Below are 13381 nucleotides of genomic sequence, written 5' to 3'. Positions count from 1 at the left end.
TTAAGTAAATGCTTGTAATAATGATGTTTGTGAGAGATAAAAGAATGGAAAAAGATCCATCTTGAAATCTATTTTAAAAGACATCATGAGCTGAAGGCCACTGTCTCTAGAAAATACAAACCCAGAAAATTGGGGGGGGGGGGGGGGGGGGGGGGGAAAAAGTGTCGCAAAATGAATTTCAGTGGTTTTTTTTTAATACTAAATCTAGAATCTCATCCAGTTCTTAACTTTTCATAGATGAACTTATTTTGTTATTATTGTTAAAGTATTTATACTATGCTTATTAATCTATGATGGGATACTATCTTAGGATTTTGAACACTAAACCTATTTAAAATACTGATGGCTTTTGTTCAGAATTTCAAAGGTATGTTTTGTGTTTTAAAATTTGCTTGATTTTGGAGGGATCGTATTTAGGCTGCAGTTTGTTTTATAGTAACTTCCTCTTTTTAGACTTTTTTTTTTCCCTTTTTTTTTCCCCTACCTTAAACAGAAAATATGCAGTTGTTTTGTTGCTAGAGATTTCTGGGAGATGATCTATGGCTTCAGTAATTATGATATTTCTGACTGGTGGAATTAACAAGAGAAGAGTTAAAATTAAATGAGATGAAAAATAATGAAATATTTATCAATCCTATTCTTTCTAGGATTACAGAAAATTGTAATTACAAAAAAAAAAAAAGAAAAATAAGCTTCACTGCTTTGTAACAGTGAATGATCTTATCCAGAGTTTTTAAGGTGATAATTTAACATATGACAACTAAGGTTTTCTCAAAATTTTAAAACATAAACTGTGTACCTTTTTTTTTTTTTTCTACAGACGTGATTAGCTTGCACGTTGAAAGCTGGTCAGATGTATTTTGGGTTAGTCAGTAATTTTCCTGTAAATCATAGAATCATAGAATAGTTAGGGTTGGAAAGGACCTTATGATCATCTAGTTCCAACCCCCCTGCCGTGGGCAGGGACACCTCACACTAAACAATGTCACCCAAGGCTCTGTCCAACCTGGCCTTGAACATTGCCACAGATGGAGCATTCATAGCTTCCATGGGCAACCCATTCCAGTGCCTCACCAAATTTATTGAAGATATTAAAATCTGCCAAGAAATAAAGAGTTGTATCCCTGACAAACCTTGTGTTGCTATTCCAGATCTCATTGCTCCTTGGTCCCTTTTCCAAGTCAATCGTTTGCAAGCAAATGAATATGTGAAAATCAAAGTCAGGTAAATAGCAAGAAGTACGACTCGCCCACTAATATCAGTTAAATAAACTGCTCTTTTTCAGAGTCCTGCTTATGTTTGCTGGCATAGGTGTTTTTCTCTTTTTACTCGAGTTATCAGGAACAGAAGTCAAATTCAAAGGTTTCTTGAGGTAAAGTCACCTGAAAGTGCCCACTACATTGATAACAGTATGCTCATTTATGATCTTTGTAATGTAAGAAGTTATCTTCTAAAGGAGAAGTGGACAGAGCTTTTCATTTAAAAGTATCTTTAGTAGTATCTTTTTTGAATGTATCAGTTTAAAATCCCACACATCAGTGTTTTCATGAGTAAAGCATTAGTTCACATAGTTCTGATGGCTTTCTTTTTTAGATTAACGGATTCTTAGTATCACTGGGATGAACAGTATAAAAAAAGTGTGGCTATAAAGATGCAGCATTGTGTCTTTTTTAATGCAGTTTTAGACTTGATTCATAATACAGTTGATTACACAGAGAATCAAATGAAACTTTTTCTTTTTTCTTTAACAAGTGTGTCAAGTGTTATGCAAGCATTAGTGGCATGAATTATACTGATCTTTGATTTTTAATCTCTCTGAACCTATGCCTGAAAAATCATCTGGCTATTTGTACGGAATATCTTAGGAATTTTAGAAGACTTATTCAGTTGTTAGATCCATCTGTGAACACATTTAATAAGAATTTTCTGTTGCTAATCTCAGCTCAGCAGACTTAGTCTTTCCCTTGTTGCCACCATAATTTATGTATAATTGTAATCTGACAATTTTAGTCAAATACTGAACTCTGTCCTCTAAGGAAGTTTAATACCTTCTGCTCTGTACACTCAATGACATTCGAACAATAGATATATATGACCCTCTTCAATTACCCTCCAATGTGTGCAAGGAGTTGCTTCAGTACAACCAGGTTCTCGCCACTATATTTCAGTGCTGGTTTGTAGCTGTTGACTTGCAGTTATGGTGTTGTTGCTTTTTCCAAACTGAGTTAATTTTCCAAAGAATTTATCTCAGTGGGTTTTCTTATGTTGTTTTATGATGATACACTACCAACAGTAAGTGAAAGATGAGTGTATACCAATTGCCATGCTTTTTCAACTGTACAAAGCCCATATCTCTCAGGAAGTGCAGCTGTGTCCTGAGACACACAGCGAGATATTTCTGACTACCAGATGCACTTTATGCATTCTTTGCCAGTTCTCACCTCTTCTGTTGTGGCAGGTTATCCTTGGCTAGCAGCCAAAGCCCACTCAGCTGCTCACTTACTCATTCCCTGTCTTCAATGGGACAGGGGAAGCAAATTGGATGAAAAATCTCATGGGCTTTCCTCTCCTCCTCTGAAGCTGAACTCAGACCCCTTCCCCACCAGCCCAAGTGGCACAGGGAGGATGGGTCAGGTTAGCATCAGTCCACAGCAATGTCTTGCTGCTGCTGCTTCCTTCTTGCATATTTACCCTACTCCAGCATGGACTCTCCATGAGCTGCAGTGTGAATACCTTCTCCAGATCCTGCTGAACCTCCTCTTTTTCCTCTTCCAACCTTGCTGTTACTTCTCACAGTTTTTGTTTCCATCTCTTCCCTTGACGAAATTTTTTTTTGCCTTTTCCTAAATACGCTTTCCCAGAGGTGCCAGCATCTTGGCTGTGGGACTTGGCTGTGCCCTGCAGTGTGTTAGTTGTAGCAAAGAGGCCACCCTGCCGATAGCCTTGGCACCTGCATCAAATAGAACTGTCACTGATAAAATAGCAATGACTGTAACAGCTCTTTAAAGGTTTAACTGTAAAGGGAATTCTGACACCTGGGATGTATAGTGATTCTTGAACAAGTTTGGTCAGTGCTGCCCTATTAATGCAGTCTAAGGATAACTCTCACTTCTGGTAGCTTGTACAGTGGAGGAGGGTTGACTGCCTCTGCTCCCAGGGTGTCTCCTATAGCAAGTGACCTTCACAGTCAAGCCCTTGCACCCCATTAGTTCCAAATAACAGCAGCTCCAGCTGAACAAAATTCATATGATGCTTTTGGAGACTATTGGGTCATCTGCTTTGCTGGTAAAGTCTTTTAATCATTTTCTGGAAAGAAGATCTGATTGGGAATTTTCCCTTTATGTCATGTTTCTGTGTGCTTTACCTAAGCAGCTATTGCTGACCAGGCTTTGGAGACAAGAGGCTCTGTTTGGGGTACCTTTGGTTGGAATGCTCAAGTATACTTCTTATGATTTTTTTTTTTTGGCATGTCTGACATTTCTTATATGTATTCAAAGGGGAAAGAGTAATGTAGTTCTTTGATAAATAGCTTGTGAAATATCGGGAGATTTCTGAAGCATTCACATTTTTGTGTAATAGTTATGTTGAGCAAATATTTTTCTGTATGGAAGATTGGATGTAAAGCTACGTGGCATTGCTAAGCCTGAGGGAACTGTTAAAAAAATGTATAACAGAACTACTGGCAATGCTGGAGTGGCCAAGTAGCTTACACGTAACATAGTGAATTTTTAAGCAGTGCTAAATTATTTTCCATGTGTGACTAAGCCTTTTCAGTATTTCAGTCAATTTGCTGGAGGGGTATGGTGGTACTATGCAGAAACAGCTGGGAGGAATCTGGCCCACCCCAGGATGCGGTATGCTTCTCCCATGTTAAGCTAAAAGTCCCGCTTGCCCAAGCCTGTGGCCTACTTCTCAGGGTTCCATTTACTATAACCCAGAGCTGCAGGCAGTCTGTACATGGAAGGGAATGTGAACAGTGAAGTGTGTTTGATATTAGATAAAAAATTCTTCACCAAAAGAGTTGTCAAGCCCTGGAAGAGGTGACTCAACCACTGCCCTGTGCTGCCATCCCTGGAAGTGTTTTAAAGACATGTAGATATGGCGCTTAGGGGCATGGTTTAATGGTGGACTTGACAGTGCTAGGTTAACAGTTGAACTTGGTGAGCTTAAAGGTCTTTTCAGTCTAAAAAATTTTATGATTCTGTGCTTCCAAGTCTAATAGAGAACATGGTATATTTGAGCTAGGATGGGAATAGAGCAGTTTAGCATGTGTCAATAGCTGTTACAGGTAGCTTATGTCATTTTAGCATTTGTTAGCAGATTACTGCTAAACAGTAATCTGATGATCAACCAAGAAGTCTAAGATTAGTAAGACAGAGAGGACTTGATTGGCCTAAAGTAAAGCATACTTTACATCTTCTTTATGTTTAAGATATGTATTTACATCATTTATATACTTTTTTGTTACTAAAGTTAAAATCTTTTATTATTAAAAAAAAAACAACAAGAAACCACTGAAATAGCAATTACAGTTTTCTGCCCATGTACCTGTGTTCAGGCATAGATCCTACTATTTCTGAAAGATTGGTTATTGAACATAGCTAAATTAAGTAAGATCTCTGCCTTTAAAAGCCTTTCTTAATTTTTCCTTTTTTTTTTTATATTTCACTCTGTACCCACATTTTAATCACTTACATTATTTTCATAGCACAGTAGCACAGGAATTAGCAATGTATCTATGTTCATTTACTCTTTATGCGTTCATTATCTTTCGTGATTGATTCCTTAAAAAATTTTTAAAGTTTAGCATCTTTAGAGACGTTTTCTTCAACTTTTAGGACTTTGCTGCTAATATGCAGATGTCAGAGATGCCCTGTTTATTAGCTCAAATATGGAATAGATCCTATAAGTATACTTTTAAATACATATACACACTAAAGTATATTAACATGTAGGAGAAAAGAGAGATAATGAATGAGAGTGAGATTGCAAGAAAGGGGATCCTGCACAAGGAGAAGTATGGTTCGTGGCTGAAAACCAAATGACAAATCTGCCAGTCAGAGGTTTCCATAAAACTAGCCTATGATGACTGTTCTCAAGATTTTGATTTTTTTTAAGAGTTGTCAGTAATTTTTAGTTGCACTATTAGATTACTATTTAATTGCATAATTTAATTATCTTATTAAATTTTCTTAAATATTAAAAACTGGTGAAAATGACTATTGCTGAAAAAGAGCTAGCATACAAGAACTTAGTAAAAATGATTTTAGTTTTGCTCATATCTTTTGGGTGATCATTTAATGGAAGATAATTTTTGAAAATTTCTAATTTCTGTATTAATGAAAAGTTAAATATAGAGCAATAAAGTGCTTTCAGTATGTACAGAATAAGTTTGTACTAGTCATGTAGAAATGCCTCCCAGTTGATTAATTCTTTCTGAGAAATTATTTGAGTAGGAAGTTTTGACCATATCTCCAGTTGCAAATTCTCCTAGACCTGTGTATATCCTTCACAAAACTAGGAACCAGTGAGCAGTCTATTTGAAATCTACCCACGTATATTTCCTTCAATTCATTTTCTTGCTTGTAAAGCAAAAATGTCATCAGTCTTTGTGCCAGAAGAATAAGGAGATATTAGGGTCTTTCATCATCTTCCTGAGGTATCTAAAACGAGAGACCAATTGTCCAAAGCTGGTGTGAGTCTTGGGGGGGTGAAGGGAGATAAACATCTGGAGTAGATGATTTATGCCTTTTTATATTTTTCCTTGCATTTGTCTTAGTCCCACGCCTGAGTCAAATACAGTGAATATGAGCTAAAGAAGCCATCTACCAGCTCATGAGAGGAGGGAAGCTATCCTCTCCTGTCTCTCAAGTCTCTGTAGTTGGAGCATCAGATTGTTAACAGAAGCCAGCCTCATCACTGTCATATTTACTGACATTTCCTGTATCCTGAGGATATTATCCTTTACTGAATTCATCAGTTTGATGCTTTGCATTTTGAATACTCAACTATAGTGATACATTCGATATTTTGGTAATTTTGCATCATGCTTACAGGCTCTGGTGAGTTAGGGGCAAAAGTGAAACTAAAGAAGTGGGGTACCAGGAAGCAATAAATAGATCACTAGCAGGGCTAAATCTCTTATCTGTAAAGGTACCCTCAGCCAGCTCCGGCTTAAGTCAACTAATTGTAAACAAAATATTTATCAAGTTTCATTTACTTTGTATTGCAACTGATTTGTTGATTTAATTTGTCTATTAATGCCAGTCTGAATGTGCGGTTGTTACCCTGTCATTTCAGGGTTATGTCTTACAGCTTTGTGTGGACTATTGTAGAAGGCACTTTAAACTAAAAGGCTGGACTTGAGGCACTGAAGCACATAATTGCATGTGTCTGCTGATAGCAAATGGCCAGATTGCAGGCATAGTATCATCCAAAACTGCTGCAGAAACATCCATCAGTATCTACCTTATATAAGTAAATTAGAATTCAAACTTAAGTTTTGGCACAAGAGAGAATTTTGCTAGTTAACTGTCTTAAGAAACTGGAAGAACTTTGCTTCTCCTCCTATATTAAAAAAAAAAAAAAAGAAGAAGAAAAGAAACCTCAAAACATTAAATAACTCCAAAGACTGGAAAGAATTACTGCATTGTGAAGAAAGACACTGTTCTGTGTTTCTCTGCAAATTTCCTTGTGCCTGAGGTCTCTGTCATCAGTTGTGTAGAGGAAGTCGGAAATAAATTGCATTAGTAATGCTCCATAGGCATGAAAATGAGAACAGAATAATATTTTGTTTTTTAAACTGTGTTTTCTCTTTATAGTTTAAGGTCAGCAGGTACTCACTTCATCTGCACATCATGTGAGTCATTAACCACAGTTATAGTTGAATAAGCAATGGTCAGTTTCTTTATACAATCAAGTGTGACATCCATTCAAAGAAGTACTTGATTCTGTCATTATTGATTTATATAGTATCCTGTCATTTCCCTTCAAGAACACTACTACAATCACAGTGTCAGATTTCAGAAATAATATATCCACTTAGCACACTAGCTGCTGACTTTGCCAACGTCTGATTAAAATGACTGCTGAGTTTTGCTTTTAGTAATGACTTCTGATTGCACTATCTTGCCAGAAGCTGCACCAAATGAACATGAAAATGGCTGGCCAGCTTATCAGGTACTGCATGAATCTTGCTGATCTTGGTGTTGAAATCTCTGGGACAATGAGTGAAATCAAATTTTCCCCATCCCGTCTGGTAAACAGAAACAAAAAAGACTAGAAAATACTGTAACTTTCATCCAACAGTCAAGTATATATATAAATCCCTTTTTTGGACCATAGACACTTCAGATTACATTCATGAACACTTAATTGCTTTCTTCTCCTTATTACTAGGAGCTGCACTTTGTATTTAGTGAGTTATGTCTCATGTCAAGGAGGCAACTGTTTGCAGGAGATAAAGTGCAGAGGCACAAACATTCAGGTCACTAAAACTCTTGTGGGCAGAACACTTCTTTTTCTGTCCCTCTATTTTTAGACACTTTTAATATATTTTAAAGCAGGCAAGGTATGCAAACAAAAATGGAAACAATCAAGCAAACAGGCAAACAAACCCCTGAAACATAGTTCTGATGAATGCAGCTGAAGATCCTAGTAAGTCAAAATGTGATTCCAAAGAAAACTGAGCTCTGCATTTTAAAAAGCTACTTATTTTCCTAGGGTAAATAGAAGTTGTGTATTGCAACATTTACAAGCAGTGCTGTTGGGGCTATTTTAGTCTATGAATGATCACTCTTTCTTTGAGTTTATTTTCTGGCAGTATAAGAAAGGAATTTTATGATTATTTTATTACTGGCATAGTCGTGCACTTCTCTGAAGTACCAAATGGTCTTTCAGTTAGTCATAAGAATAATCTCAGAACCAAAAAGCAGAATATACATTTCTGGGCACAATTTGTTTGTGTTCACAAATTTCTAGTTTTAGCTGTGAAATTGAGGCACAGGGGTATTAGTTTCCATGTACTGGAGTGCAACAAATTGTTAACTTCTTTTCTTTCAAACATTTTCCTGTTTTATTATTCTATTAAAGCATTGGCAGCCATATTTTAATGTGGGATGGTACTTTTGGTATTGGGAAAAAAATGTACATTACAACTTTCTCATTAATCATCACACTTGTAAAATGACAAAAAAATCAGTTCCTTAGAGACTTTAAATTATATGGGACATTTATTATTTTTTGTATTGAATTGTTGCATTGAATTAATGCATTGATACCCTGTCTCCTCCAGTGAGGGAGGTAAGCTGAAAGGAAAAGGAGACTTGTAATAATTTCCTACGTGTTCATTTAACTTTATGATGGTTCCTCTCAGGAGACCATAATGAAAAGATAAGAGACTAATGATCCATAAATTAAACAGAACCCAGGCTGAACAATCTTTCAGTCTAACAAAATTAATTAACGTTAAAACACATTTTCTTGAGATATTTCTCTCAATGAGTGTATGTGTGTGAGAAGAATCAAGCTCCAAGATCATTCCTTAATTAGACTTCAACTTTAACCTTCAAAATCTGACTCGTGTCTGCTTTCAGAATCTAAATTTGAGATTTTCATTTTTGTTTGTGTTTTGTTTTGCAGAAGTAAAGCTGTCACTGATCATAATTCATACTCGATCTTTCCTTTGTATGTAATGTCATAACTACTTATTAAAGTGACAAGACCAAGGTTTTTCATTAGTGATTCTTTTGATTCTGATTATCTCTCTAGCAGCAACATAAGGTCTTGTATTTACTACAAACCTAAACCAATATGTAGCTCAAACATAGATCTTATAGTGAGTCCTATCCCTGTACAGACAACTCTAATTCTTGCACCAAGCAGTTTTTAAACCAGTTTGAAAGGCCTTGTCACGTACTATGTCAGTGACTGTCATTTCATAATGTGGGCACCCTCACTAGTGAGTATGTGAGTATGTAGAGTTAACTACTCTGTCAAGTCATCTTCAAAGGAGGTTAAATTTCCTTCCTTGTGGTGAGGTACTGACACACATCAGCAAGGGTAGGCCAGCTGAAAGCACCAGATTTGCAATATTAAGAGTGAGCTAGAACAAGTACTTATGTATTAGTTTAGCCACAAATACAGGCTAACCTTATATTATTATGCATCTGCATAAAACCAGTGTTACTATTAAGAATATTTGCTAAGATTATATCAGTGTCTATGTACAAACCCACAATTTGTGGTTGTACTGCAAGTAACCTTATCTGTGTTATCTTTAACTAAGCTACTTCTGATAGTAATAAATTCACATGGGCTTGTGCTTTTTTGGGCACGTACAAGCTGAACTAAGTCTTGATTCATTCACAGGTGCCTTGTTCATACTTGCCTAGCTATATTCAAACTGTTTTATATGCCCTTGCACAGTGAGGTGAGATTTCTGATGGCACTAAGGAATAGATCTGGGTTCTTTATTACTCATGGTTTTCATAGTTTTATTTGGTTTGGTTTGGGTTTTGGTGTTTTTTTGTGGGGCTTTTTTTTGGTCTCTTTTTTTTTTTTTTAACATCTTTTCCTCCATAGCAAAAGAAGTTGAACAAGTCATTGGAAAGAATATGTATTATACAGGTGACAGATACAAATTTCACAGATAGGAATTGTGTAGCAATAGGATTAACCAACTTAAGCTAACCTCATCAACCAATAGGATAATTATATATTTTTCTACAGTCCTCTAAAGTTTTTTCTGTTTATTTTCTCTATCTACTGTGCTGCATGGCAGAAATCACATGAAATTCTGGATTTGACCTTACTTTCCTGCATTCTTTTCCTCAGCTGAAAAATCATGGCAGTCAGGTGGAGTTCGTGAAAACTGGAAAAAAAGAAATATAATCGCCATTTTCAAGAAAGGAAAAATGAATGACCCAGGGAATTACAGACCACTCAGTCTCACCTCTGTACCTGGCAAAATCTTGGAGCAGATTCTCCTGGAAGGCATGCTAAGGCACATGAAAATCAACAAGGTGCTTGGTGACAGCCAGCATGGCTTCACTAAGGGGAAATCCTGCCTGACCAATTTGGTGGCCTTCTATGATGGGGCTACAGAACTGATGGACAGGGGTAGAGCAGTTGATGTCACCTGGACTTGTGCAAAGCGTTCGACACTGTCCTGCATGACACCCTTGTCTATAAATTAGAAAGACACCAATTTCACAGATGGACCACTTGGTGGATAAAGAAAGAACTGGCTGGATGGCTGCACGCAAAGAGTTGTGGTCAATGGTTCAATGTCTGGCTGTAACGAGTGGTGTCCCTCAGGGATTGGTGCTGGGACTGATTTGGTTCAACATCCATATTGCAACATGGACAGTGGGATTGAGTGCACCCTCAGCAAGTTTGTTGATGACACCAAGCTGTGTGGTTCGGTTGATACGCTGGAGGGAAGGAATGCCATCCAGAGGGACCTTGACACGCTTGTGAGATGGGCTGATGCCAACCTCAAGTTTAACCATGACAAGTGCAAGGTCCTACACCTGGGTTAGGGCAATCTCAGGCACAGCTACAGGTTGGGTGGAGAAGTGATTCAGAGCAGCCCTGCGGAGAAGGACTTGGGGGTGCTGGTTGATGAGAAAATGAACATGAGCCGGCAGTGTGCACTCGCAGCCCAGAAAGCCAACCATATCCTGGGCTGCATCAAAAGGAGTGTGACCAGCAGGTCAAAGGAGCTGATCCTGCCCCTCTACTCTGCTCTTGTGAGACCTCACTTGGAGTATTGTGTGCAGTTCTGGTCGCCTTAACATAAAAAGGAACATGGAGCTGTTGTAATAAGTCCAGAGGAGGGCCACGAGGACAATAAGGGGGCTGCGCCACCTCCCATATGAAGACAGGCTGAGGAAGTTGGAGCTGTTTAGCCTGGAGAAGAGAAAGCAGCATGGAGACCTCCTAGCAGCCTTCCAGTATCTGAAGGGAACCTATAGGGTTGCCGGGGAGGGACTCTTCATTAGAGACTGTAGTGATAGGACAAGGCGTAATGGGTTAAAACTTCAACAGGGGAAGTTTAGATTGGATATAAGGAGGAAGTTCTTTACTGTGAGGCTGGTGAGGCACTGGAATGGGTTGCCCAAGGAAGTTGTGAATGCTCCATCCCTGGCAGTGTTCAAGGCCGGGTTGGACAGAGCCTTGGGTGACATGGTTTAGTGTGAGGTGTTCCTGCCCATGGCAGGGGGTTTGGAACTAGATGATCTTAAGGTCCTTTTCAACCCTAACTATTCTATGATTCTATGATTCTATAATCAGTTTCCTTCAGAAAGCAGTTCCTTTTTCATAGAGTCATAGAGGCTATGAGTCATTTTTGCTATGTAAATTCATAATATCTTATCAATATTTTGCTTATTCTCCCATCACTTTTCAATGTGACAGCACTTCATATATATGCTGGAAGCAGTGCTCCTCATAATCATTTCCTCTTCAGTAAAAGTCATTAAGTCTGCATTGTCAAATTTTACCTTGATTGCAAATATACACATTTTCCATGCTGTTAATATAAAATAAATGTCATGTATTTTTATTTGCAGCTCTAGCCCAAGTGGTTGATATTAAGGAACCATTAAGGAAACCTGAATCCCAAATCATTATTCATTCAACAGTCAGAAAAAGCATCTGTGCATAGACTTTATTAGCACATGCAGAATGCCATATATAATGATCCCATTAAATCAGACTTGATTAATAGTTTATAAGGAATGAATTTATGTTATTTTTGGAAATGCAGTTTATATTATCCTTTTGCATTACTTTTTTGGAAACACTTGTTCAGTGAAGAACAGCCCCAAAGGCCTTTCCTTGGCATGTATATAGTGTTCTGTCAATTCTGATCTGCTTCCATCTAGATCAGGGAAGTACAAGGTCATTAGGCTGAGAAGAATGGATTTCTCCGAGCTAGCATGTAGAGAAATATGCTTTTATTACCTGGCTCCATTTTAACTGTTCTGCGTCCTTAAAAGTTCCTCAACAGAAGTTTCTACTTTCTCTGACTGTTAAAAAATGATGTGATTATGTTTATAGTTTTAAGAATGCTGTATTAATAAATCAAGATAATTGTAGACTTGCTTTCATTCCACTTGTAGGGGTGAAATAAAAGAACTTGTTTGCAAATGGCTTTTTTTGTTTTGTTGCTGGGCGTGCAATAGGAAGAGCACTGTCTGTGTCAGGATCTTTGGTTTTCCTTTGTTCCCAGAGAATTCCCTAACCTGAAGCTCTTGCAATGGAGTTAGTCAATGGCTTTTTTCGTTTTGTTTCTCGGAGTGCAATAGGAAGAGCACCATCTGTGTCAGGATCTTTGGTTTTCCTTTGTTCCCACAGAATTCCTTAACCTGAAGCTCTTGCTTATGATAAGTGGTTACATTCCACCAAGAACGACTGAATAAATTCCTGATTTTTCTCTGTGGTAAAACGGTCTTGGTCTTTACTGACCTAGGAATTCATTTGGTGACTTTCCAAGGCACCTTTGTTGAGGTGAGTTGCATAGAAAAGGCTCTGTGCCTGGTTTTACTCTGCCAGCCTTGGTCATTGCTACATCCTCCTTTGCTCCAGCTACACAAGAAAAAGGTATTAAAGCCTTGTCTTCATTGCAATATCAGACATACTCAGGCAATGGTTTACTGAAACCAATTAAATTTCTAGCAGTCAGAGAAATTCTGGGCTTCATTTGTAAGATTTATATTGTTTCTTCCAGTTAGGACTTAAATTGCAGGACTTCGAATATAATTATTTGTGAAAAATAAGTATTTTAAAAATTAGCAGGAAGCTTACAAACAGGTGGAAATCGGTTGTTTTATATATGTTTTTCTTAAATTTATTTCATCATGCTCGTAGCAAATATTCTGGGTTGGGTTTTTGAGGAAGAAGTGTTGATGGTTTTAATTTTTTTGGTGTTTTCGTTGATTTATTTAGTTTGTCCTGAAGGCTATGATTACTGATATACATTATAATACTTACAAATAGCAGTTACATATAGTGGGCCTTGTTAATGAATATTCTGAGATAGTTAATGCAAGGCAGAAAAAATCTGTTCTGTAGTTCAAAGTTCTGTGTTACACTGACAGTTGTCATCTATTCTTAATGAATAGTGTTTCAGATCCGCAATATACAATCAGATGAATGGCCATTTGTATGTGTGTGTGTACTTATCACATGTGCCTGCATGCATAGGGACTTCACATATCTTTATACTCTCTCTAAAGCAAGTACAGCATTGTACTCTGGTAAAACCTTATTTCATGGATTGATCCAAAAGATTAACATTATCAAAGAACTCAGCTCTTCTAATGACAATGGTAAACATTTTTTTCTCCTAGCAATGGAAGAAATTGTAATTCCTGGA

This window comes from Pezoporus occidentalis, unplaced genomic scaffold (genome assembly GCF_034315485.1).
Source record: "Pezoporus occidentalis ecotype Australia unplaced genomic scaffold, CSIRO_AGI_Poc_V1 ctg109, whole genome shotgun sequence".
NCBI lineage: Eukaryota > Metazoa > Chordata > Aves > Psittaciformes > Psittacidae > Pezoporus > Pezoporus occidentalis.
Note: the sequence above shows the minus strand (reverse complement) of the source record.